Source organism: Tiliqua scincoides, chromosome 6 (genome assembly GCF_035046505.1).
Source record: "Tiliqua scincoides isolate rTilSci1 chromosome 6, rTilSci1.hap2, whole genome shotgun sequence".
NCBI classification, from domain to species: domain Eukaryota; kingdom Metazoa; phylum Chordata; class Lepidosauria; order Squamata; family Scincidae; genus Tiliqua; species Tiliqua scincoides.
The window spans coordinates 19,549,370-19,572,802 of NC_089826.1; positions in this window are offsets into that span (position 1 = coordinate 19,549,370).

Here is a 23,433-nt window from a genome sequence, read left to right on the forward strand (position 1 = left end):
AAGTGAAAAATTCCCACTGGGCATGTCGAAGCTCTTTGATCTAAAGTAGTTCTCTGGAACCCAGACCATACTGTTGTGAATACAAAACTTGTACAGTCGTTGAAGTCTTATCACGTAGCATGAAGTTTTTCTTTCTGTCTCAAGTGATAGATCTGCACTTGAAGATCTGAGGCTGGAGTTTATCTGATGAAGTAGCCTATATGGGAAAGAGAGAGGGCACAGCAGTGGTTGCATCTAGCAATTAATGACAACACCCTTCTCCCTTGCTCTCCGCTTCACTCCTCTTACTGAGTAAACTGGGAATAAACTGGGAAAAGGGGGTTCGATACTAGGGATTGAATTTTCTGCTCTTAAGAATCAGTTGTGCTGAACAGTCCAGTGAGCTGACTCAAAGCCAGGTTCTTAGTTTACTGGTCAGCAGGGGAAGAAGATTCTTGAACAATAATCAACAGCAAAGGACTCCTGCCCTTTCGCTCCTGTCCCTGGCTCAGCAGCCTCTTGAGGACTCAGAGGCATCACAGAAAACTCTAGGTGTTAGAAGGGTCCAAAATTGGTGACAAATAAGCAAGAGGGGGTGGTGGTATCAGAGATTTTCACCACATAGTTTTTTTTGCCTATAAAACAGTGCTTCCCAAACGTTTTAGCACCGGGATCCACTTTTAAAAACAACTATCTATTACAACTCACTAGACAAAAAATAGATCTAGAAATAAATATTTATTAATAAAAATAATTAATACATTATTAATTAATAATACAGTGGGCCCGCATTTTCCGCAGGTGTTCCATTTCCCCAGATTTCAGGCCCTTCACCCTCCAAAACCAACTGGAGCTGAGCTCTGCTTGGGTCTGAAGTGTCTTCTGAGGCACGCAGAGGCAGTGCGTGACTGCCTGCTGCCACTGTGGGCCTCAGAAAACCCTCTAGAGCAGTGTTTCTCAAACTGTGGGTTGGGACCCACAAGTCAGGTCATGAGCCCATTTCAGGTGGGTCTCCATTCATTTCAAGATTTTATTTTTTAATATATTAGTATTAACAAGCTACTAAGCATATTCTTTTAACAGTGCTAGTAAGTGGGACTTACTCCTAGGTAAGTGTTGGTAGGATTGCAGCCTAGGATTGATAAAAGTTTTCCTGCTTGATGTCACTTCCGATTATGACATCACTTCCGATGGGTCCTGAGAAGATTCTCATTCTAAAAAGTGGGTCCCGGTGCTAAATATGTGAGAAACACTGCTCTAGGGGAGTGCAGCTCCCCCGCCTGTGGAGGGTCCAGTCAGCCCGCCTGTGAGTTTGAGGGACTCAAGGATAAAGGAATCCGGGGTTTCCGGATCCATGCATAATGAGCGTGGACGGTAACTGAACCTGTGCTCCCGAGGCTTATAGAGACTTTACATGGAGTATGAGTGTGTAGAAATTTGCTAGACTCTCCCTAAAAATGGAGTTCAGGCTGTTTCCCCAAATCTTTATAGAAACTACTCAGAAAGCTGAACTGGAGAGCAAGATGTGCAATTAGGAACTTCCAGTTCAGACAATAACTGAAACTGGATTCACACATGATCGATGGCATGCCAATTCCTAGAAAAAATGGGAAATATAACTTTTGAAATTGGGGGTATGAAGATTACTTCATACCAGTTAACTATTTTGTTCTGCAAACCAGACAAGAGTGCTTGCAAAGTTTTTCTTAATGTTTCAAAGATGTTTCATGGCCCACCAAAAATTGGTTTGTTACCCACAGTTTGGGAAACACTGTTATAAAAACCAATACTATAATACATGCAGAGGCGTAGCTAGGTCATTTGACACCCGGGGTCCATAAATTTTTGTCACCCCATATGACTTAATTAATTAATTAATTATTAGTTAATTAATAATAATAAATTAATTATTAATTATATTGTTTAATTAATTCACTTTTTATTCCACCCTTCCTCTAAGCAGCTCAGGGTGGTGTACATGGTTCCTCCCCTTATTTTGTCCTCACAACAACCCTGTGAGGTAGGTGAGACCGAGATAGCAATAGTCATGACATGAAATGAATAATAATAATGGCCAGAAAATAAATGCAGTGAATATTTCCCCACAAGAATATTTCCCCAAAAACCATGATTTACAGAATTTTGGTCACTAGGCTGTCACCCCCCCTCTCTGGATGTCTCATTGGCCTGGTTTGAATTAAAGCAGTGGTTCTCAAATTTTTAACACTGGGACCCACTTTTTAGAATGACAATCTGTTCAGGACCCACTGGAAGTGATGTCATGGCTGGAAGTGACATCATCAAGCACAATAAATAATTATAAATAATTAAATTAAAGAAAAACAGATAAATAAGGGGAAGCCAGCCCTGTTTCATCAAGTGAATTTTCTCTGTAGCCTGCCTGCAATAACACCCCCCCACACACACGCACAGATAAAGCAGTGAGATTTTCAGCCCTCCCCAGTGACCACGTTACCAGCTCAAGCTTCTGGTTTATTCTTTTTTTTTTGGGGGGGGGGGGTGCCTTCTGGAACATTTGTTGAGCTCCACTTTCATTAGATGGGGACCATGCAGCTAGCCTTGCATTCCTCTTTGCCTGACTTGACCAGGAGCCAAGGCACATTTGCTTACTCGCGAGTAAATGCAACAGTGTGGCTTACTTTCACTTTCCATAGGGCTCAATACATTTGACTGCTTGGAGGGAGGGACTTCCTTCTTGGGTGTTTTTTGGGGGCTGCTTTTATTGGATAGGAACAATTCTGGTGTCATTGGATTCCTCTCAGCCTGCCCTTTCCAACGAACTATGGCATGTTCACCTACTCACAAGTAAACGCACAATATGGCTCAGTTTCATTTTCCATAGGGTTCAATGCATTTTTTGGTTTCTGGTTTTTTGGCCATAACTTTTGATGGAAAGGAGATATTTCAATCTGGGTTTTTTGCATTGCATTCTGCTGGAAATTCCACATCCAATGGTATATGGCATGATGCGGTTACTCCTAATCTTTGTGACATTAGCGATGTTGGGGCATTTGTGGTGTTACAACCCCCCAAGGGTGGTACCCGGGGCAGACTGCCCCCTCTCCCCGCTAGCTGCGCCACTGACTACATATAATACACCTTCGGACTATCACCAGCCAAGTTTTCATTGTCGATTATGGCTAAAAATACAGGGCCAAATCCTGCCTGTGTTTACATAGGCCACAAGGTGTCTTAGGCCACAAACTGTTAGACCAGGGGTGTCCAAACATTTTGGCAGGAGGGCCACATCATCTCTCTGACACTGCGTCGGGGGCCGGAGGAAAAAAAGAATTAATTTACATTTAAAATTTGAATAAATTTACATAAATGAATTTATTAGAGATGGAAGTTATATGAATGAATATAACTTGCAGTAGCTCAAGGCCTATAAAAAGCCTTGTACAAAGCAAGACCAGCCTTTCCTTTGCTGCCATTGCTGCATCACGATGTGAAACAGCAAGTAGCAGAGGGAGCCCTCATCCCACAGCTCAGGCGAAAGGTCGAACAGTCGTCCTCATGCTGAAAGCAGTTGCATTGAGCCAGCATGGGCTCCAGCAAGTCTCCAGAGGGCCAGAGGCTCATTGGAGACTGGGGGCTCCCTGCGGGCCTGATTGGAAGCCTCCGAGGGCCGCAAGTGGCCCCCGGGCCAGGGTTTGGGCACCCCTGTGTTAGATAGAATGCAGAACACAATATTTACCTCTCTTCCTTTGCTCCCCCTGTCTATTTTAGAATGAAAGCAACTTGGTGCTTGCCTGTTTTGTTCATGTAATTCTCTGAGCTGTGTACTGATACCTCATTATTATTATTTCGCTAAGAATGATCTCTTACATTATTTTACTTTTTTATTTTTCACATTTTTATACCACCGTTCCTCCAAGGAGCTCAGCATGCTTTCTTTCCTCCTTTTGTCCTCATAACAACCCTGTGAGGTAGGTGAGACTAGAGTTAGTGACTGCCCCAGGTCCACCCAGGAAACTTCATGGCTGAGTAGGGATTTGAATCTGGATCTTCCAGGTCTAAGTTCACCTCCCAGACCCCTGCACCATCCTGGCTCTCATCTCATTGCAAATGTACTTTGATGGTGCATGTGTTTGCATGTGTCACACCAATTGCGTTCACACTTGAAATGTTCAGGTCTGTATCTATACCTAGAAATCAGAGTAACGCCTCATCTAGAGCAGCATGTCTACCATGACTAACCCTCTGTCACTGAGACTGACAGTTTAAGATTCTTTCCCAGATCTGGTTCTTGAGATCCAGATCAAATATCTTGAGATATTTTGGTGAAATATCTGGAACTTTGACTCTGGAACTTTATACATGTTCAGCTAAGCCCCTCCCTCCTCTGGAAAGAGTCTAGGATGTGGATTAATGAGAATACTTAGGACGTTTTTATCACTTTTGCATGTTTTACATGCATGATCACATGTATCATCATAAATTAGAATATTTATATACAGCTTTTCATCAAAAAGTTCAGAAAGTAAAATCAATCAATGTTTCCAAAGGCTTGCAATCTAAAAATGGGTGCAGAAAAGACACAAGCCACTGGAAAGAGGGACAGTTGCAACCCCCTGTTTATTATAAGAGGATACCACTTTAAAACATGCCTCTTTGCCCAGTTAGTATGGACTATCTATGGGTAATTTTTTCACAAAGTTTTTAAGCCACATTATTATTATCCATATATTGCAGATGGGTAACTAAAGCAATTGCAGGGCTAAGACTACATAGTGATTTCATGACAGAATCAAGATTCAGGCTGTGAGCTTCTTGATTCATAACATAGAAGCCCCTTAGCTATTGTTGTACCCCAGCTCTACACCTGCTCTGGTCACAGCTTGGTTCCTAGAGCATGTGGACATCAGTGCTGCTCCCTCTCACATAGTAAGCAAATATCCTATCATTTGAACTAGTTCCCCTCTGTAATTCTAGCTGTAACAAAAGATAGGCTCCGCTCTTGGACCCAGGAAGGCAGCATTATAAGGTTACCGGTATATATACTTACAGTAGGTGAATGAGTTCAAGTGGCACACAGCCGAGTTTGTGCTGATGGCAGATAAGCCAGGAGTGACTATCACATGACAAGGCAGCAAAACAGAGAGAGGACACTGGCATTTCAAAACACCAAACCTACCCCAATAAATACAAATCCCCTTTGCGTGCTACTTAATTCCTTTCTCACTAGAATACCTTTCCGCAGGGCTTTTTTTTGTAATGGAACGCACCGGAACAGTGTTCCGGCACCTTTTTCCCCCCTCCTCTCTGCCCCCACCTTTTCCCCCCCTGCCTGCACCGCCCTGCCCCCTTTTTTTACCTCCTCCTTGCCCCCACCTTTTTTCCCCTGCCTGCACCACCCCGCTCCGCACTGCTGGCTAGGGAGGGATTCGAACCTCCATCCTTGTGCTCCACAGCCCAGCACTCTCTCCATTGGTCTATAGGAAAGCCTAGTGTTAAAGTGTTCAGAACTAATATATAAGTTCTTCAGCCCAGCTGGTGGCTATCAGTGCCTCAAGTATTAGTTCCAAACACTTTGAGCCTAAGAGCTCTGGTGGCTCAATGGCTAAACTGCAGGTCTGGGGTTCAAATCCCAGTGAGGAATTATATATATAATATAATAATAATAATATAATAATATAAGGTAGGACTTAACCCACAGCCTCCAGCAGGGGGCTCACTCCAGGAGCTTAACTGTGGGTTAAGTCCTAACTGGAACTTAAAAAAAAAAAAAGTTCAAAAAAGAGCCTGCCTGGGACTGAACTTTGAGGAGTTTTGCAGCCTCAACCGGCCCCCCTTTTGGCAACTAGCAACCAACCTTTATATTTTGCAGCCATGGAGCACCTTCCCACCTAAAAAAAATTATTCCTCATAGGGATTTGAACCCCCAGCCTCTGGCTCCACAGACCTGCAGTTTAGCCATTGAGCCACCAGAGTTCTTAGGCTCAAAGTGTTTGGAACTAACACTTGAGGCACTGATGGCCACCAGCTGGGCTCAAGACCTTATATATTGTTCTGAACACTTTAACTACTGTATAGGCTTTCCTATAGCCCAATGGAGAGAGTTTCCTATAGCCCAATGGAGCACCTCCCCACCTAAAAAAAAATGGGGTGTTTCACTCCAGCTGTGGCAGGAGTGCTTTTGCTATCAGGGAGCTCACACGGGATGGATGCGCGCGCGCGTGTGTTTGCACGCGTGTATGTGCGCGTGTATAAAAAATGGTTTAAAAATAAATAAATAAATAAATAAATAAATAAAAAGTTGTGAGTTCCTGCACCTATTTTTTTTTTTACAAAAAAAGCACTGCCTTTCCGTATGAAGTAGGATTGTACCATACCTTCTTCTTTTTCAATTTTGGGAGTGAAAATATTGTTTTATTGGGAGGGGGTGCAACTGCTCATTTCTCCACCCCTTTAAGCAAAACAGGAAGTGCAAGACATGCTGGGAGTGCTGCCCGTATGTTCCCTACTTCCTGACTTGTTTAACGGGGCCACACAAGAAGGAATGCAGGAAGGGGAACAGGGAAGTAGATGACTACTGCATGCCCTTCTGAAGAATTGTATGGAAAGTGGCAATCTGTTTGCTTGGAGCTAAGAGGGTGGAGGCTTGTCTAACAGGATCATGTTGTGCTGCAACATGCTACCAGATCCATCCCCCCCCCCCATTCCCACTGTAGCTAGTTTGATAAGGAGGAGGAAGCCATGGTAGAGACAGCAGATTTTCTGCACAATGGGTGCAAACTGCCCTCATAGGTTTGTGCATGTGTTGCACTTCTTTGAGCAGCAAGAAATTCCAGGAATAGAATTCCTCGGTTTAGTTTCCTTTAAATCTGGAAATTTAAGGTATTTTTAGGGATGGGCAAGTCCAACATGGCTTGACTTGAGTCAAGTCATGAGTCTTCACCCCAACTACTCAACTCGAAAACAAGTCCTAATGGGGGACCTTTCTGAGTCACCTGGAACATTTTTGTGACTCGAAAAGACTAGAGTTATGAGTTTTTTTTTCATGGAAAAAAAAGTATTTTTATTTCAATAGTTTTTTTTTTCTCCATGGAAAAAAAACAGAACTGCTGCCAGGGTGTGTTTTTTTTGGAATTCTCTTTAAACACCCCCCATCTCAACTATAAACAAGGCGGGAGGGGGTGGGACGAACTGCATGAGAGCAGGGACAGAAGCAGCAAGAAGGAGAAGGGTCTCGGACAACAGCTGGGAGGTTTATCAGTATGACCCAATCCTTTGCAGATGCTGTCAGAAGTAGTCCCTCTGTAGCTGGTCATTCAATAAGGCTTAGTCCTCTCGAATAACAATGGAGCTATGTGGTTGGAATGTGTGATTGCTACAAACCGCCTCCCCCTCCCTGGGCTTCTCCAGCCAATTCTAAGGCAAGAACCCCCTTGGGTCCCTCCTTTCATCTTCCCTCATCCAAAGAAACAAATCAGACTGCTCATCCTACCTCCAATGACCATCTGTCCAATGACCATCCTACATCCTATGTCCAATGTTCCTTCAGAGACAGAAAAGAAAGCCCACTCCTGCCTGCCCCCTCCTACTTAACATTAACTTTTCCCTGCCTCCTGGCTGGAACTTCCCTGCTGCTTGCCTGGTCTGAATGATGGCCCCACTAGGTCTTTCAGGTCCCGAAAAAAATAAGCAAGCACACCCAGACACAGACAGATTTGAGTCTGTACGCGTGGTGATCAAGTGTCTGGTCAGTGGACTCAGACTTGAGTCAGTGCCCGAGTCATTGATGGGTAACTTAAGTGTAAATGAGTCAGCAAAAAACACATGTTTTGGGAACTCGGATTCAAGTCACCTGACTCGAGTTCCCATTCCTGGCATTTTGTAATATTTGAGTTATACAAGCAGAGCATTGCTTTCCTTCCTATGGGAATAAAACAGAAAAAGGCCGTCTCCTGTGCGTATATGTGAAGCAGCAGAGGGAATGCCTCATCCAAAGGACAGGCTGTAACACATGCCTGTGTCATTTAAAAGCAACATATGCTTTTTCCTTGAGAATGGCAGGTTTGACTCATTTGCAAATCTATGCTGATTTAATTGATTAAACAGCTAGAACTCATATGATTTGTTGGCTGCAAATCAATACACACTTACCTGGAAGTCAGCTGAATGACTTCTGAGGCTTCTGAGAAGGCATGCATAGGGTTGCACTGTAAGGTTTTGTAAAAGTGATGACAGCCCCATACATAAGACCACATGGCTATCAAGCAATGCCAGACTTCCAAAGCATCCATCTCCAACTTCTTGTTATGGACGGTAAGCTGTGTATTCAAAGACGTCTGCAACATCCAGTTTTGCTGTAGCATCCCAGACAATTAAATTGCCACATCAGATAGGATTTGATGGTAATCATGTGGTGTGCTGACAAACTGCTGAAGAATCAATCCTTGAGGAGCCTGTTCTAGGCAATGTATTATGGCTCCTATGCACAGCTCACCAGATGTTGAATTTAGCCTGCAGGTCCTTCCCACGGACCTTGGATACTCACCAATATTTCCATAAAATGTATGCTGTTCCAAGCATGACAGTTTCTGTAGCTGGTGTGTGGTGATTTCACTTACACATAGGGTGTAAGTGTTTTTCCAAGTCTTTTGGCATTGGCTCCCTTAGAACTCAGCATCTGATTCATAATCCTCTTTGGTGTGCATAAGAACTACAGACTTACCAGGGAGTAAGCCCCATGGACTATGGCAGCAATCTGGGCTCCTATTCCCTTAACTTGCTCATTCCTCCATCCCTTTAAAGAAAACAGAAAGTGCCAGACAAGCTGGGAGGGATTCTGTGTAGACATGCATGGTTGACAGCAGTCAAGAGGAATCTCCTATCTGTGAATTGATAATGAGTAGAGATGTTTGTTTCCAGTGAATAAGATGGATCCTAACCACACTTTCCTGAGAGTAAGCCCCATTGAACCACACTTTCCACACTTTCCTGAGAGTAAGCCCCATTGAACCACACTTTCCACACTTTCCTGAGAGTAAGCCCCATTGAACAAAATAGGACTTACTTCTAAGTAGACCTGGTTAGGCGTGTGCCCTAAGTCTTACTGAACACTAGGACTTCTGAGTAACACAGTTTTCTAACACCAGTGCATTATGACATTGATGCACAGGATAAAACAATGAACAAATACCATGGCCCCAACACAGCTGAAGTTGGGCATAACTGCACCCCACGGAAATGAATGCAGCAGACATGGTTAGCTCATATTCCAATGCTTTCTAAGTGACTCAGAGTGCCATCCCATTTCAACGATACGCAGGCACAGTGGTCCCTATGCTGGGTGAAGGTGTTGCAGACATGCCACATAGAGCATGTTGCAACACTTGGAGAATAAGTAGTGCCAGCGGGGCAGCCTGCACCAACCTGCTGATGTTGCATCCAGGCCTTCTGCTGGATAGAGTAGGTAAGGTCGTGCCAGGTGGCAGGAGGATGATTTGGAAGTGAGGAGAAGACATTTCAGGGTGGGGGAGGGGGGAACAGGTTGGATCAGGACCAGGAGGCAGGAGGGCTCCGTGAAGGCCTCCTCTGTTGTATCCTATCATTCCTCCTGGGCCTGACAGCTTTACAAAGAGACTTCCACCAGCTACATAGCTGGAGAGATTCAAGTAGATCCATAGGGCAGGCTGAGCCATTATTCGGGGTAAGGGGAGAAATATCCCTTATCCCAAAGAGACTTCCAGCCTGTTCCTAATCTGAGTTGGATGCAGCAGAGGCCATGTGGTCCTGCTGTGCCAGTGCAGCTTAGTAATGGGCTGCCCGGTGCCTTTTCTACATTGTAGCAGTGGTGCTGGAGCTTCTTTTTCACAGCTTCATTCGCTTAAGAAGAGGAGAAAAAAAGATTTATTAGAATGAATGTTTCTTGGTTTCCAAGAGTATCTTATGCCGGCTGCTTTGGACAGAATGATATGCAAATCAGATCTTGCCTACTGTATACCTTAATTGGCTTCATTTTACACAACTTAATAGGCATTAAAACAAACATAGTGTATAATGATGTTTGTGAAGCAGGTGCGGTTTATTTTTTGCAGAGATGATGTACTTGTCAACAACCAGATGCTGTTGAGATATATATTTCTCATCATCTATGAGGAGGTAAGCAGCTTCAGGTTCTATATAATCATTGGGAGAACAGTCCTTGTTATAATTACTAGATTAATGTGTTTTTCCCCAGATGAAATCCAGCATGATCCAGCTGCACAATGTTAGACTTGGATCTGGGAAATGTATGGACATATGAAGCTGCCCTCTACAAACTCCACTGCAGAGTGGAGCAGAGAGAATTCAGCAGAGAATTGCCTACGCTGACTGGCAGCAACTCCCTAGGATTTTAATAAATAATAAATAATAACTTTATTTTTTTACCCCGCCTTTCTCCCCGAAGGGATTTTAGAGGGAAGGGTCTTTACCAACCCTGCTTAGAGTTGCCAGGGAGATACCAACTTGGAACCTTCTACATTGAAAGCATTGCTTTAACTAAATTTAACTAAATTAAAGTTATATTGCTTTAACTACCATAATTTCAGTTCAGTTCCCTAGCTAGCAGTGAATTTGTGCCCTCAGTTATCACTGTACAAAAGAAAATCATGAGATGGTGGCCCATCTCATGGAGCTGCTGTACAGTTGAATGAAGTCTTGCAATTTGCCATGACCCATAGGAATTGGAGAATATGTTCAGCAATGTTCAGGGGTGCTCCCAATGTTGTGTGAGAGAGCAGTCAGTGTGTTTTACAGGTGTGCAGACTCCCCCCCCCTTTTACCAAGAAATAGAAACTCCTGTGACTTGATAATTCTCAAATGTTTCCCTTTGGAGGAATCTTGAAAGTCGCTTTGAATTTCTCTTTTCTGAAATGTTGATGCCAACCACAATTTTGAGAGTGTATGAATAGAAGACCAGAGTGGGAAAGACTTAACAGCCATGCAACTGACAAGGGCACCATACTCTAGAACAGGGGTCACCAAACCCCAGCCCGGGGGCCAGATGTGGCCTGTGGACAGCCTCTATCCAGCCCATGGCCAGCTTCTGATCCCCTGAGAGCCTCTGGCCCAGTTGACCAAACACAACCAGTGTTGTGCTTGTGGGGTGGGGGAATGGGGGTCCATTTAAGTGTATGCTTAATTTCTTGGGCTGTGTTGGTGCTTGGAGAAATTCTGGACATTTGAACCCATTCATTCATTCATTCATTCATTCATTCATTCATTCATTCATTCATTTGTCTAAGTTCCATCTCTAATGTATTTAAATTTTATATTTAATTTTTCCCCCAGCCCTTGACACTGTGCCAAATATTTGATGTGGCCCTTTGGCTGAAAAGTTTAGAGACCCCTGCTCTAGAACTGTCAGCAGACATGACCTACTGTACAGATTTCCAAGAAGTTCTGCAAATATAAAGTTGCTGATCACTCATACCAGATATTTACTTTATGATTCAGTGCCATATGCATTCTGAGCATGAGCTCAATCTCAGGGTAATCTTTACATAAACCTGCCCATTCAACCTAAAGATGAAGCTCCTTGTAATGATTGGAATAAAGTGATAGATTTTCAAGCAACTTTCCACTTCCAAGGTGGTACTGGAAGGAGAAAGGGATGGAAGTTTAATTTGAACAAGGAAGAGGGAGCAAGAGAGAGAAATTTGGCTGCAAACATCAGGTGCCGAGTGCCATTATATATGAGTGAAATTTCAAGATTTGTTATCCTTTGCTTATAGTAACATGCAGAAAGTCTGATGAATGTTCCTGCAGGCTGCAAATTGTTGATGCCTGGTTAGTGTTTACTACGACAACATGTTGGAGCTCGGGTTTCAGTTTAATTTTCAAGATGCCTGCCAAAGGCACTGGGGAAAAAACAGGCCTTGAACCCACCTGTTGAGACATGCATCTCTTATTACCAAATTTCATGGTGCTATTTTTATTGTACCTTCCAGCAGCTTGACCAAATGGTGCGTAAGTTTATGGTTTATGGCTTGATGTCTTTTAAGTTATAGAGGACAAGAGGGTGGAAGAGATGGGAACTTACTCCTTTCCAGCCCTTAATATAGCTCATTTTAAAATGTGACTTATCAGATTTTTCATTCTTTAGTTAAATGTTGGGAAAATGTCACATTCTAATTCTTGAATTTCAACTCTATTTACAATAATTCAGATTTGGAAATGCAGAGATTCTAAATGTGAATTTTAATCATTTCACAGGAAAATGATTTCATTTTCATTTCACAGGAAACCATTTCACAGGAAAACAGCTGCCTTGGGCGCCCTTCAGGGATAAAGACGGAATACAAATCCAATCAATCAATCAATAAATAAATAAAATTTGAAATATTGAAGGCTTGTTCAGGCTTGGGTTGGATTTTGACTTTTGATACTGTTTTTGCGTCTGTGCTGATTTTCAGATTGTAGACATCTTCAGATCAGAATTTCAATTTCAGAAGTTTGAACTTCTTTCTTTTCCTCAAGTTGATTTGCAATGTAAACACAAATGCCTTAAACAAAAACACTGAGAAAGAGCAATTAAAAAGCTCAAATTGAAAAAAGCGCATACAAGCCAATCAAAACAATTACCAATACCATTAAAAGCTATAAAAGACATGAGTGAATGGGTTGAACCAGTGCTTTATTTGTAAAAAAAAAAAAAAAAAGAGGTGCAGGAACTCACAACTTGTTAATCTTTTATTTATTTATTTATTTATTTATTTATAAACCATTTTTTTATAGGAGAAATAAAATATTTTTTATGTGCTTCCCCCCTAAAAATGAACTTACTTCTGAGTAGACATGCATAGGCTTGGGCTCTCAGGCTGCAAGTTTATGCACCCTTTCCCAGGAGCAAGCCCCGTTGAGCACAATGAGACTTACTTCTGAGTAGACATGCATAGGCTTGGACTCTCAGGCTGCAAGGCTATGCACCCTTTCCCAGGAGCAAGCCCCACTGAGCACAATGAGACTTACTTCTGAGTAGACATGCATAGGCTTGGGCTCTCAGGCTGCAAGGCTATGCACCCTTTCCCAGGAGCAAGCCCCACTGAGCACAATGAGACTTACTTCTGAGTAGACATGCCTAGGCTGTCTCAGGTGCAGGGGCTGCACCAGCCAGCTTCCTTCCTCCCCTCCTCTGCCAAGTCAGTACCTGGGTGCTGCAGCCCGTCTCCCTGGCTGGCTGGCTGGCTGGCTGGCTGTTCCTCATTGTCGTCCTCCTCCTCCTCCTCCTCAGCACATGTCCCCGCACCCTCCACCAGCTTGGAAGCTGCGCGGGAAGCAGAGCGCGGGGAGAGGAAAGGGCTGGGCTCAGGCGAGAGCTGTGAGTGCGGTGAGGCAGGGGCAGTGCTTTTTTTGTTAAAAAAAAAAAGGTGCAGGAGCTCACTTACAAGAACAAGTTTAAGATTAACAAGTGTAATATTTTATTTATTTATTTACCTCCCCACCTAAAACAAAAAGAAGAAAAAAAAAAATTCCTTATGGGGATTTGAACCCCCAACCTCTGGCTCCACAGACCAGCACTTTAGCAATTGAGCCATAGGAAGTCTTAGGCTCAAATTAGGCTCAAATTAGTTTGGAACTAATACTTGAGGCGCTAATGGCCACCAGCTGGGCTCAAGACCTTATATATTAGTTCTGAACACTGTAACTCTAGGCTTTCCTATAGCCCAATGGAGAGAGTGCTGGGCTGTGGAGCACAAGGTTGGAGATTTGAATCCCTCCCTAGCCAGCAGTGCAGGGCGGTGCAGGGAGGGAAAAAAGGTGGGGGCGGGGAGGAGGGGGAAAAAAGGTGCTGGAACGCCATTCCGGTGTGTTCCATTACCAAAAAAGCCCTGGGTTGAACTTTGCTAATGCCTCACTGGCATAAATTAGCATTGTATATTTTGAATAAAGACCATTTTGAACATTTTTAATAGGCTGTTTGAAAAAAAATTACAAAGAGGGTGCCAGGGAAATGTGTCTGGGGAGGAAGCCTTTTTATAATTGGAAGCTGCTATCAAAAAGATCCTGTCTCTATAATTTTCCTTTAGGTGTGTCCCAAAATTTGAATTCCTTCTGTGGGATTTGGAGCCTTTCATCCTTTGAATTCTACACTCTCATACCATATCACAAGTGGCTGTAGAAAAGTAATAGCATTTTTTAGTCCAATGGGGAAAATTTGCATGTAGAGTCTGCTGTCAGTGCTGTTCTTGGGTGTTCTGCTGCCCCAGGGCCTCCCTTAAAATGCCATTCATGACCTGGAAGTAATTGTGGTGACATGATGACATCACCACAATTACTTTTGGTATGCTCTGAGCGGTTACGCACCCCTTGGAGTGGCTGCCCCACTTTGAAAGAAGTGGCTGGCCACTCCAAGTGACACACAACTACTCTGAGTGTCTGTGAGGAGGGCAGTGGATAGTGCTGGTGCCCTGTAGGCACGCTGTAGGAGTCACTTGCTCCTGCTGACCCCTCCCCACCAGGAGCACTAGGGGTCCACTTAGATGGAGACATTTGTTTTCTGCTATCGTAAAACTGTAGCACAAGTTAGTTCTGCTTTTGTGCAAAATTAAAATTCATTATTAAATAAAGTTATATTTTTTTAAGTGCCAAAAGATTATTTTTTAAGTATGGATGGGCTATTTGGCAAACTACTGGTGCTCCTTCAAGTGCGTTAACAGATAGGATATATCAGAAGATGACTTTGGGTTAGGAGCCTGTGATTGAAAATTACTGCAGCTAAAATTAGGGCCCTAAAGACAGGGCATGAGGGTTCTGAGTTTTGGCAGGTTAACCCATTAGCAGAGCTGGTAATATTGAGTTGCTACTAGGGTAGTCCTTCTTCCATGCAGACTCCTCATCTTACAGCTCAATGTGATGACAGCTAGGAAAGACCTAGTGCACACAAGTACTACACATTTAAATGTGCTCAACAGCCATTCCCTCTCTCCAGGAAATCCTGGAAATTGAAGTTTTGGGAAAATGACTAAAGGTTTCCTGAGAGATTTATTTTTCTGATCTGTCACTTCTACTTGACAGAGAGATTCTGACCAAGTCCAGTTAAGCCTTCCTATGGCAACACCTGGTTGGAGAAGATGTGCTGTACTACTACTACTACTACTACTACTACTACTACTACTACTACTAATAATAATAATAATAATAATAACTTTATTTTTATCCCACCCTTCTCCCTAACGGGACCCAGGGCGGCTAACAACATATTAAAAAACAGATTTTTAAAAACATTAATACAAGCAAATAAAAACATTTAAAAACACACACTACTGAGGCCATAAAAACAGTAGTCAGATTAAAAGAGTAAAAGAGCAGATCACCGAGGAATCAAGCCTGTAAAACTAAAAGATGTATAAAAAGTTAAGAAGGCCAGAAATCAGAAGGCTTGTTTAAACAACAGTGTTTTCAGGCCTCGCCGAAAGCTCTCAAGAGAGGGAGCCATTCTCAAGTCAAGGGGAAGGGAGTTCCATAATGTTGATGCCACTACCGAGAAGGCCCTATTTCTTGCAGCCTTCATGCAGCCTTTATTGCAGCTAATAGGGCTGGCCCATCCATGAGGCTGACTGAGTCAACTCAGATGGCAGATTGGCAAGGAGACCTGTCTCTGTCTTCTTCTTGTTCTTCTTCTTCCCACTCCCTGGAGTTTAAAAGGAAGAGAGAAAAGAATGAAAGCGAATGTGTGGAGTAGAGCAGCGTTTCTCAAACTGTGGGCCAGCAGCTTGGTGGGTCTAGCTATGCCATTGAGCTCGCCTAATGTTATCCAGAGGGTTCTGGCAATTCTGAGAACTGAATGTGCCCCCTTATCCCCTACATTTACTGTCTGCCACAGAACTGTAACAGTGAAAGCTCCAACTGGCTGAAAAAGAGCAGTGTTATCAGCCGAACAACAAGCCATTTCTCCTAGATCAGCAGCCAAGGCAAGAGTATGAGAAACTTAATTGAAAATTTCTTTCACACCACAATCAATAGTTCCCAATCACCAATGATGCTGAAGAGATAAATCATCCTCTGCTCCATCTTTGTTATGGTCATGGTGCAACCAATGTAATAAAAAGTATTTTTTATTCTGCAGCTCTTCATGTCGTTAAAGCACTTGGGTTCTAAGTTAAATGGCAAGAGCAGGGAGTGTAGGAGTGAATGTCTTAAAAATACAGGTGCTTTTTTCCCCCTGGTTCCCAGCATGATTTCTGCCATGTACACCACACAGCTGCTCTGGCCTCTCCATGGTTACTACCTACAGCATGAATGAACAGGAGTAGCCAGGAGAGCAGCATGAGAAAACCTTTCAGCCATAACTAGATGGCAGGACTCAATGCACCCTTGAGACATATCCTTCAAAACTGCCACGTGAGAGTAAATACTCTCACCCTGAGGTTAAATATATAGCATGCTACTGGGATAGCTGCTGAATTTGGGTGAAAATTGTGGTTGTAGAAAAACGTTTCTGCAAATTATGAGGAAACATACCCAAATCCATACAGTTCATATGCAGTGGTGTTGCTATGCCATGGGGGTACTAATGGGGTCTGAGCTGTCTATGACAGCTCAGGAGAGAAACCTTGGGGTGCTAATAGACAGCTCGAAGAAAGTGTCAACCCAATGTGTGGCAGCAGTGAAGAAGGCCAATTGCATGCTAGGGATCATTAAAAAGGGGATTGAGAATAATACAGTTAATATTATAATGCCATTGTACAAATCAATGGTGCTGCTGCACCTAGGGTATTATGTTCAGTTCTGGTCCCCACATCTTAAAAAAGATATAGCGGAACTAGAAAAGGTGCAGAAGAGAGCTACCAAAATGATTACTGGGCTGAGATACCTCCCTTATGAGGAAAGGCTGCAGCACTTGAGGCTCTTCAGTCTAGAAAAGAGACGACTGAGGGGGGATATGATTGAAACATACAAAGTTATGCAGGGGATGGACAGAGTGGATAGAGAGATGCTCTTTTACTTCTCACACATCAGAACCAGAAAACATCCACTAAAATTGAGTGTTGGAAGAGAACAGACAAAAGGAAATATTTCTTTACCAAGCATTTAATTAGTCTGTGGTGGTGATGGCATCCAGCCTAGATACCTTTAAAAGAAGATTGGACAGATTTCTGGAGGAAAAGTCCATTACAGGTTACAAGCCATGATGGGTATGTACAGTCTGAGATTAGCTGGTCATTTATTATGAAGGCCTGGTTGGAATTTTTTTCTGACATCCGAACTGGCTGTGGATGGCAGGTTTTTTGCCTGTCCCAGACTGGCGAGGGAGCGAAGGTATATTCAGTAGGTTTCATGCATTAAAAATGGTCACTGTTTAATAAAGTAGCACAAGTTCAACCCAATTGCAATTTGGTGTCTTTGCTGGGGTGTGTGAGTGTAAATAGAATACTAGATGCAGGGAGGTGGCAGCAAGATGCAAGTATCTTGTGGTTTCCTGTGTACTTCCTCAGGCATCTGGTGGGCTGCTGTGAGATACAGGAAGCTGGACTAGATGGGCCCTGGGCCTGATCCAGCAAGGCTCTTCCTATGTTCTTAAAAGTGCATTTCTAACACCTCTGGCAGGCCGTGTAAGACCTTCTGAGGTTCAAAGAGGCTATGCACAGCACCCCTCCCGGGCCTCAGAACGGCACCCCCCAACACATCCGGGTGCGTTGCCTAGGGCAATTGCTCCCCTCAACCTCCCTAGCTATGCCACTGTTCATAAGGATCCTTACTAAGTGACCCTTGGCCAGTTGTTAATCTGCAGCCTAACCTACCCCAAAAGCTGTTGTGAGCATAGAACATGTAGTGGTGGAGTGAGAATCTTGTGCAACATGCTGAGCCATCTCCTTGGAGGAAGGGAAAGATAGAAATGTAACTAGTACAACAACTACTACCACCACTAATAGTAATAATAATTCATACTGCAAGGAGGAACGGTGTTTTTCTGGCAATATGATGCACAAGAACCATTCTCCAAATACCACAGACACTCACCTATAAGTTGATCTCACAGATAAGGCGAGGGCAGGTCTTGAGCCGAAAATCAGTAGGATTTGTATCACCCGGTACATCATCCCCATAATGAACCTCTTCCCGTGCAGTGGGCGGGGCAAAGCCCCAGGCGGTGGGTGTGGTGATGCACCATGGTTTTTTTGCTATAACTTTGATAGAACAGAGATGTTTCAACGCAGTTTGTTTCATTGCGGTCTGCATGAAATCATGCTTCAAATGATTTATAACGGGATGTTATTATTCAAAAGTAAAAATTTTGGTCAGTAGGTATGGCCACATGCAGTGTGGCCCACACTCCTCTAGCGACACCACTGGGCTGGGTTGCTTGTTAGAAAATTTGCATACCCTGCACCACTATTTGAATAAAAGGCGAACCTTTTTTTGCTGTTCAGTCTTACATCTGATCTTGCTGTAGGAAAGAGGAACCTCACGTGTTCAGCACTGTTCTCTGAGGTAAGTGAGAAGAGAAAATGGCTTTGCATCTCTCCTCCATGAACTGGGATTCCTATTTTCTATAGACAACAGGCAAATATCATTTTGTGCTACAGCTAGATAGACCCTTGATGACAGAGTTTGCTGAACAGTATCGCAATTCCCATTTCTCCCTCTGCGTTCTGCGCAGTCAGAGGAGTGCAGGTGAACATCAACCCCCACAGTGTTCTGTTCCTTAATGTGGCCTATCCATTAAGTCTCTGGCACAATCCATCAGATACGCTGTTTATGTATATTCCGGAATAATTAATGTGGCTTCCAAAGCACAGGGAAACAGTCAATTTGCACATCAGACCAGGCTAAGCAAAAGCAGAATGCATTTGCATAATGGCTACTGCTTGGCTAAATTTAACAGTGGCTCTGAATACCAACAAGTACTCTTAATGATCACATTCTTGAAGCTGGAAACAGACTGGGTCAGATGCTTTGTGTTATACAGAAGGTGATCAAACCAGTGGAGTAGCTAGAGGGGGTGCAAAGCACAAAGTTTTGCAGGAAGCCTCACTGCAGCATGCAAGGGAACCCTCCCCCTCCCCTTCAGAGCCAGGCATTCATGTCCGTTTTGCTCCCCCCACCTGCAATGGCTTCGAAGTAGAGGGGGAGGAGCTTTGCACCCCCTCTAGCTACACCACTGGTTTGGTAAAACTTTTAGGGCATACCAACAATGCCTTCCTTTCTTGGCATATTCCATTAAGTATATCTTAGCATTTTTGGAGAAACACTTCAAAATGAGTGAACTATCTTGGCTCCAGAATTCCCCTACATTGCAACATGGTGGCTGTTCCTACTTTGACAGGGGATGCTCTCCCTTATGGTGAGATGTTAAATACTGATAATCTGGGCAGTATAAGCAACCGAATGGCCACACTTGCTATTTCATAGTACAAGATCTTATGGTATGGGAAATCCTCCTTGGTTTGATTCAGAATTGACCTAATAATCATAAGCTTTCTTAGACTACAATCCAATACATGCCTATCTAGGACAGGGATGTCAAACTCATTTCATACAGAGGGTCGAAGTTAGCATTCATGGTGCCTGCTGAGGGCTGGAAGTGACATCATTAAGCAGAAAGTGACATATTAAGCAGCTGATGCCCAGAAATATGCATTTTGTTCTTACATAGAAACTCATTAACTGCAACTGACAGAAGAGAAAATGTACAAATCTTGTTCATATTTTCAAGATATGAAGGAGTCCAATTATCAAGCTGGGCGAGCCCAGTTAATAATAACTAGCTTCTGGGGGTCGCAATCAGATAACTGGCCAGATAACTAGCTTCTGGGGGTCGCAATCAGCCCACAGGCCTTAAGTTTGACACCCCTGATCTAGGAGTAGGACCGGTTGAACTCACTGGAGCTTATATTTGAGTACATGTGCATAGAATTGCAATGTCAGTGAGTGTTTGAAAGAAAGCGTTTAATGTTGGTGCAGACTGAAAACTGAAACCATTGTTAAAGTTGAGGAATATGTTATGTCTCTTCCAGGTAGTTCATGACTGATTTCGTTATGATTATGAGACAAGGTGACCTTTGAACCTAGACCTGGATAGCCCAGTAGAGTATGAACAAAAGTACTGAGAATTAGTTTAATGTTATAGCATATGCACAATAAAAGGGAGAGATGCCTGATTTCTAGAGACAAAATGCTTAAACAGCTTGAGAAAAACCACATTGCCAACTGCTTGACTTTGAGGCACAAAAAGAGACATCATAAGTTGGTCTCACAGAATGGGCGTATGTCATTTTCAGAAGAAGTGAAACATTCATGAGTTTAGAGGGGCATCGGGCAGCTCAAGAGATAACAGGGCTGTTTTGATTTACGCACAGGTTCGGGCAACATGCCAGATGCCACCTAGTTTATTCTTGCAAGGAAGGAAAACCCAATATAAATAGTTCGTTCTTGCTTTAAATCAATATAATCAATATAAATAGGATAGAGATATAGTAGGAATTAAACAGAATGTATGGTTTTAAGAAAGTGAGGCAGAGAGTTTAAAGGTCGTGGCAAGGGCAGACATTTGCAGAGGGTTTGTACAAAAGCAACAGAGATAAGAGGGGGTTAGTGCAGAGAAAATGTTTCAAAGTAGTTGGTTATGTCATGTGTAGAAGGTCAAGAGAACAGAGAGGAGCCAGGAAGATTCCATGCTATCAAGACAGAAAGTATTGAAGTGTAGGAAAGTTACAAAAACCTTATTTTTAATTCTTAAAAGGTTATAGAGCCTTCAACATCAATAACTAGTCATAGAAATATATAGTGAGAGTGTTAAAGAAGTTTAAAAGATTGGTTCACATGATAGAAGGTGAAACACACACACACAGGGAATATATTACACCCAGAAGAGAAATTAAAGCCATTTAATTAAAAAGGGATTTAAAGGAATAAAAGTCAAAATGGGTTTGTTTTTGTGTTCTCTTTAATAGAGATGGTATGAAAACTTATTTTCTCAAAGAGGTCCATAATGAGATTAATAAATGTGAGTAGGGGTCAGTGTTGAATGAAATGATGTTACAGTGAACCCTACTGGTTCTGAAGATTGTGTAATTTTGGCAAAGTGTTGAGATGAAACCCCTCTTGTATGTAAATAAGAGCCAATCAATGGTCATGTTTATTTGTTGCCCACCTATTTTCATCTTGTATGTAAATGGCATGTTATCTATGTCCTACTAAAACTGAGAGACTTTGTGATGTCAAACCTTCAGGATTGTGGCGTATAAAGGTTGAAACCCACCGGTCAAACTTCGTCCATGCTTTGGACGAGAGTCCTGTGGACCAATTGTATACAATTCAATAAAAGCCTGTAAACCGAGTACCTTGAGTACCGAGTTGCTTATTTAAGTGGCTGTTTGGCCTTGCAACAATTACACAAGGGTTACAACTTTTTTTTTTATTTAAAAAAAAGGATTTTTTTTGGGGGGGGGGGGGGAAATGAGATATGCTGCTTTCAGTAGCAGGTGATGGAAAAAAATAAATGTCAGAGGCCTGCTTTCCAGATATCAGGTTTGGAGCTTATATTCAACTGACGTTTTAAAGTTTTTTTTTTTAACCTGCACAATAATAGAAAAATAACATTCACAGTTCAAGGGGGAACAAATCAAAATGTGGAGAGGCGAGTAAGCAAAGCAAATGAGATTGTTAGTTTGCAACAGATGTCATGGGTGACTGCTGTCATTTGAAATTTGAAATTTAAGAATTTATTATATAACCATAGGTCATTACAATGTATGAAAGCACATACTGCAATATACACATATAAAACAAACAATAGCATTACAGCCTTCCAAACACATAATATGAGGCAAAAAAATTTAGTGCTCAGCATAGGTCAAAACCATAAAATGGAGGATATTTTTTTGGAATAGTTCAAAAATAAAAGAAGCTTTAACCATTATCGGGATCTTGCCAACTAATAAAGAGGACAAAGAAATTTGAATTTAAGATAACAAAAATTTGGCTCGTATTTTCTTTGCCACAAGGGGAAAGATAGCCACTTTATAAGTGACATCAGGGTCAGAGTCAGCAAGAAGCCAGCAAATCAGAGGACTGCTGTCATGAAGTCTCCCATATCATGGGAGACGGCGGCACAGGCAGGGCAGAACCCACTTTTAGTCCTCAGAGGCTCAGCAGCACGAGGGCAGGGATGAGGCCCTGGCTGGGACTGCAGGGCCACCTCAGAGGCTCTGAGGTTCGAGGTGGCCTTGCCCGCAGTCTGGCTGCCTCACCCTTCACGGGGTGAAGAACTGGATAAGCTGCGCCGCCTGTAATGGGGCCAGGCTTGGAGTCGGGTGCACGCCCAGCCCGGGGCACAGATGCGATTCTGGTGCCTTCCGAGGGTCCGGCCTCCACACCACAGGTGCTTCGCTGCCACAGCATCTGCAGGTCTCTCTGCCTCTCCTATACTATCTTACTTGGTAATAAAGTGGCCCTTTTCTCCCAGCTCAGTTGTCTCGAGTGTTCTTTGGGGGGTGCACAAACAAATGAGATATGCGACTTTCAGTAGCAGGTGATGGAAAAAAATAAATGTCAGAGGCCTGCTTTCCAGATATCAGGTCAGAAGCTTATATTCAACGGATATTTCAAAGTTGTTGTTGTTTTTTTTTAACCTGCACAATAATAGAAAAATAACATTCACAGTTCAAGGGAGAAAAAACCAAAATGTGGAGAGGCCAGTAAGCAAAGCAAATGAGATTGTTAGTTTGCGACAGATGTCATGCTGCATGAAGGACTGCAGGAAGGACTCTGCTGCAGGACTCTGCTGCAGGAAGGACTCGTGGAATGGATCTCTGAAACAGGTGCCTTCCTGCAAAGAGCTTGCTCTGAAGGAATCTTAACAACATGGAGCTCTGAGCCAAAATAGTTGAACTGAATGACCACCCTTGCTAAAGCCTGGTTAATGGCTAAGGTCTTGGCTCTATAGATAATATCTGAGAAGGAGAACATATTTTTCTCCAGAAGGTGCTCAGGTCACTGTGGATTCAGTATTGGCACAGTAAAATTCCAAGGCTGCTTTCTTAGAAGTAATTTCAGTGTGTTCGGTGGCATTTACGCCCAAGTGAGTGCACACAGGGCTGCAGTATTATTCTTATAGGAATGCTGTTTTGTTAGCGTGATTGCTTACCTGCCCATTCATTCTGGCTGGAGTTTGCTAGCAGCCCCTAAAGAAGAAGTAAGTCATGGTTTTATTTATCTTTTCATCCTCACTTGTATATACTGCCCTTTCTGTAAGAAACTCAGGGCAGTGTTCTAGCTTTTCTTTTATCTTCACAACAATCCTGTGAGTAAGGTTACACTGAGAGACAGTGGCTGGTCAAGGGCACTAAGAGCACCATCCTATGCTTGTCAACTCAGAAGAAACTCCCATTGTCTTCAATGGAGCTTCCTCTCAGGAACGTGTCCTTAGGATTGCAGCCTCAGTAAGCTTCATAGCTGAGTAGGGATTTTCATCTACTCAGGTCTTCATGGTCAAAG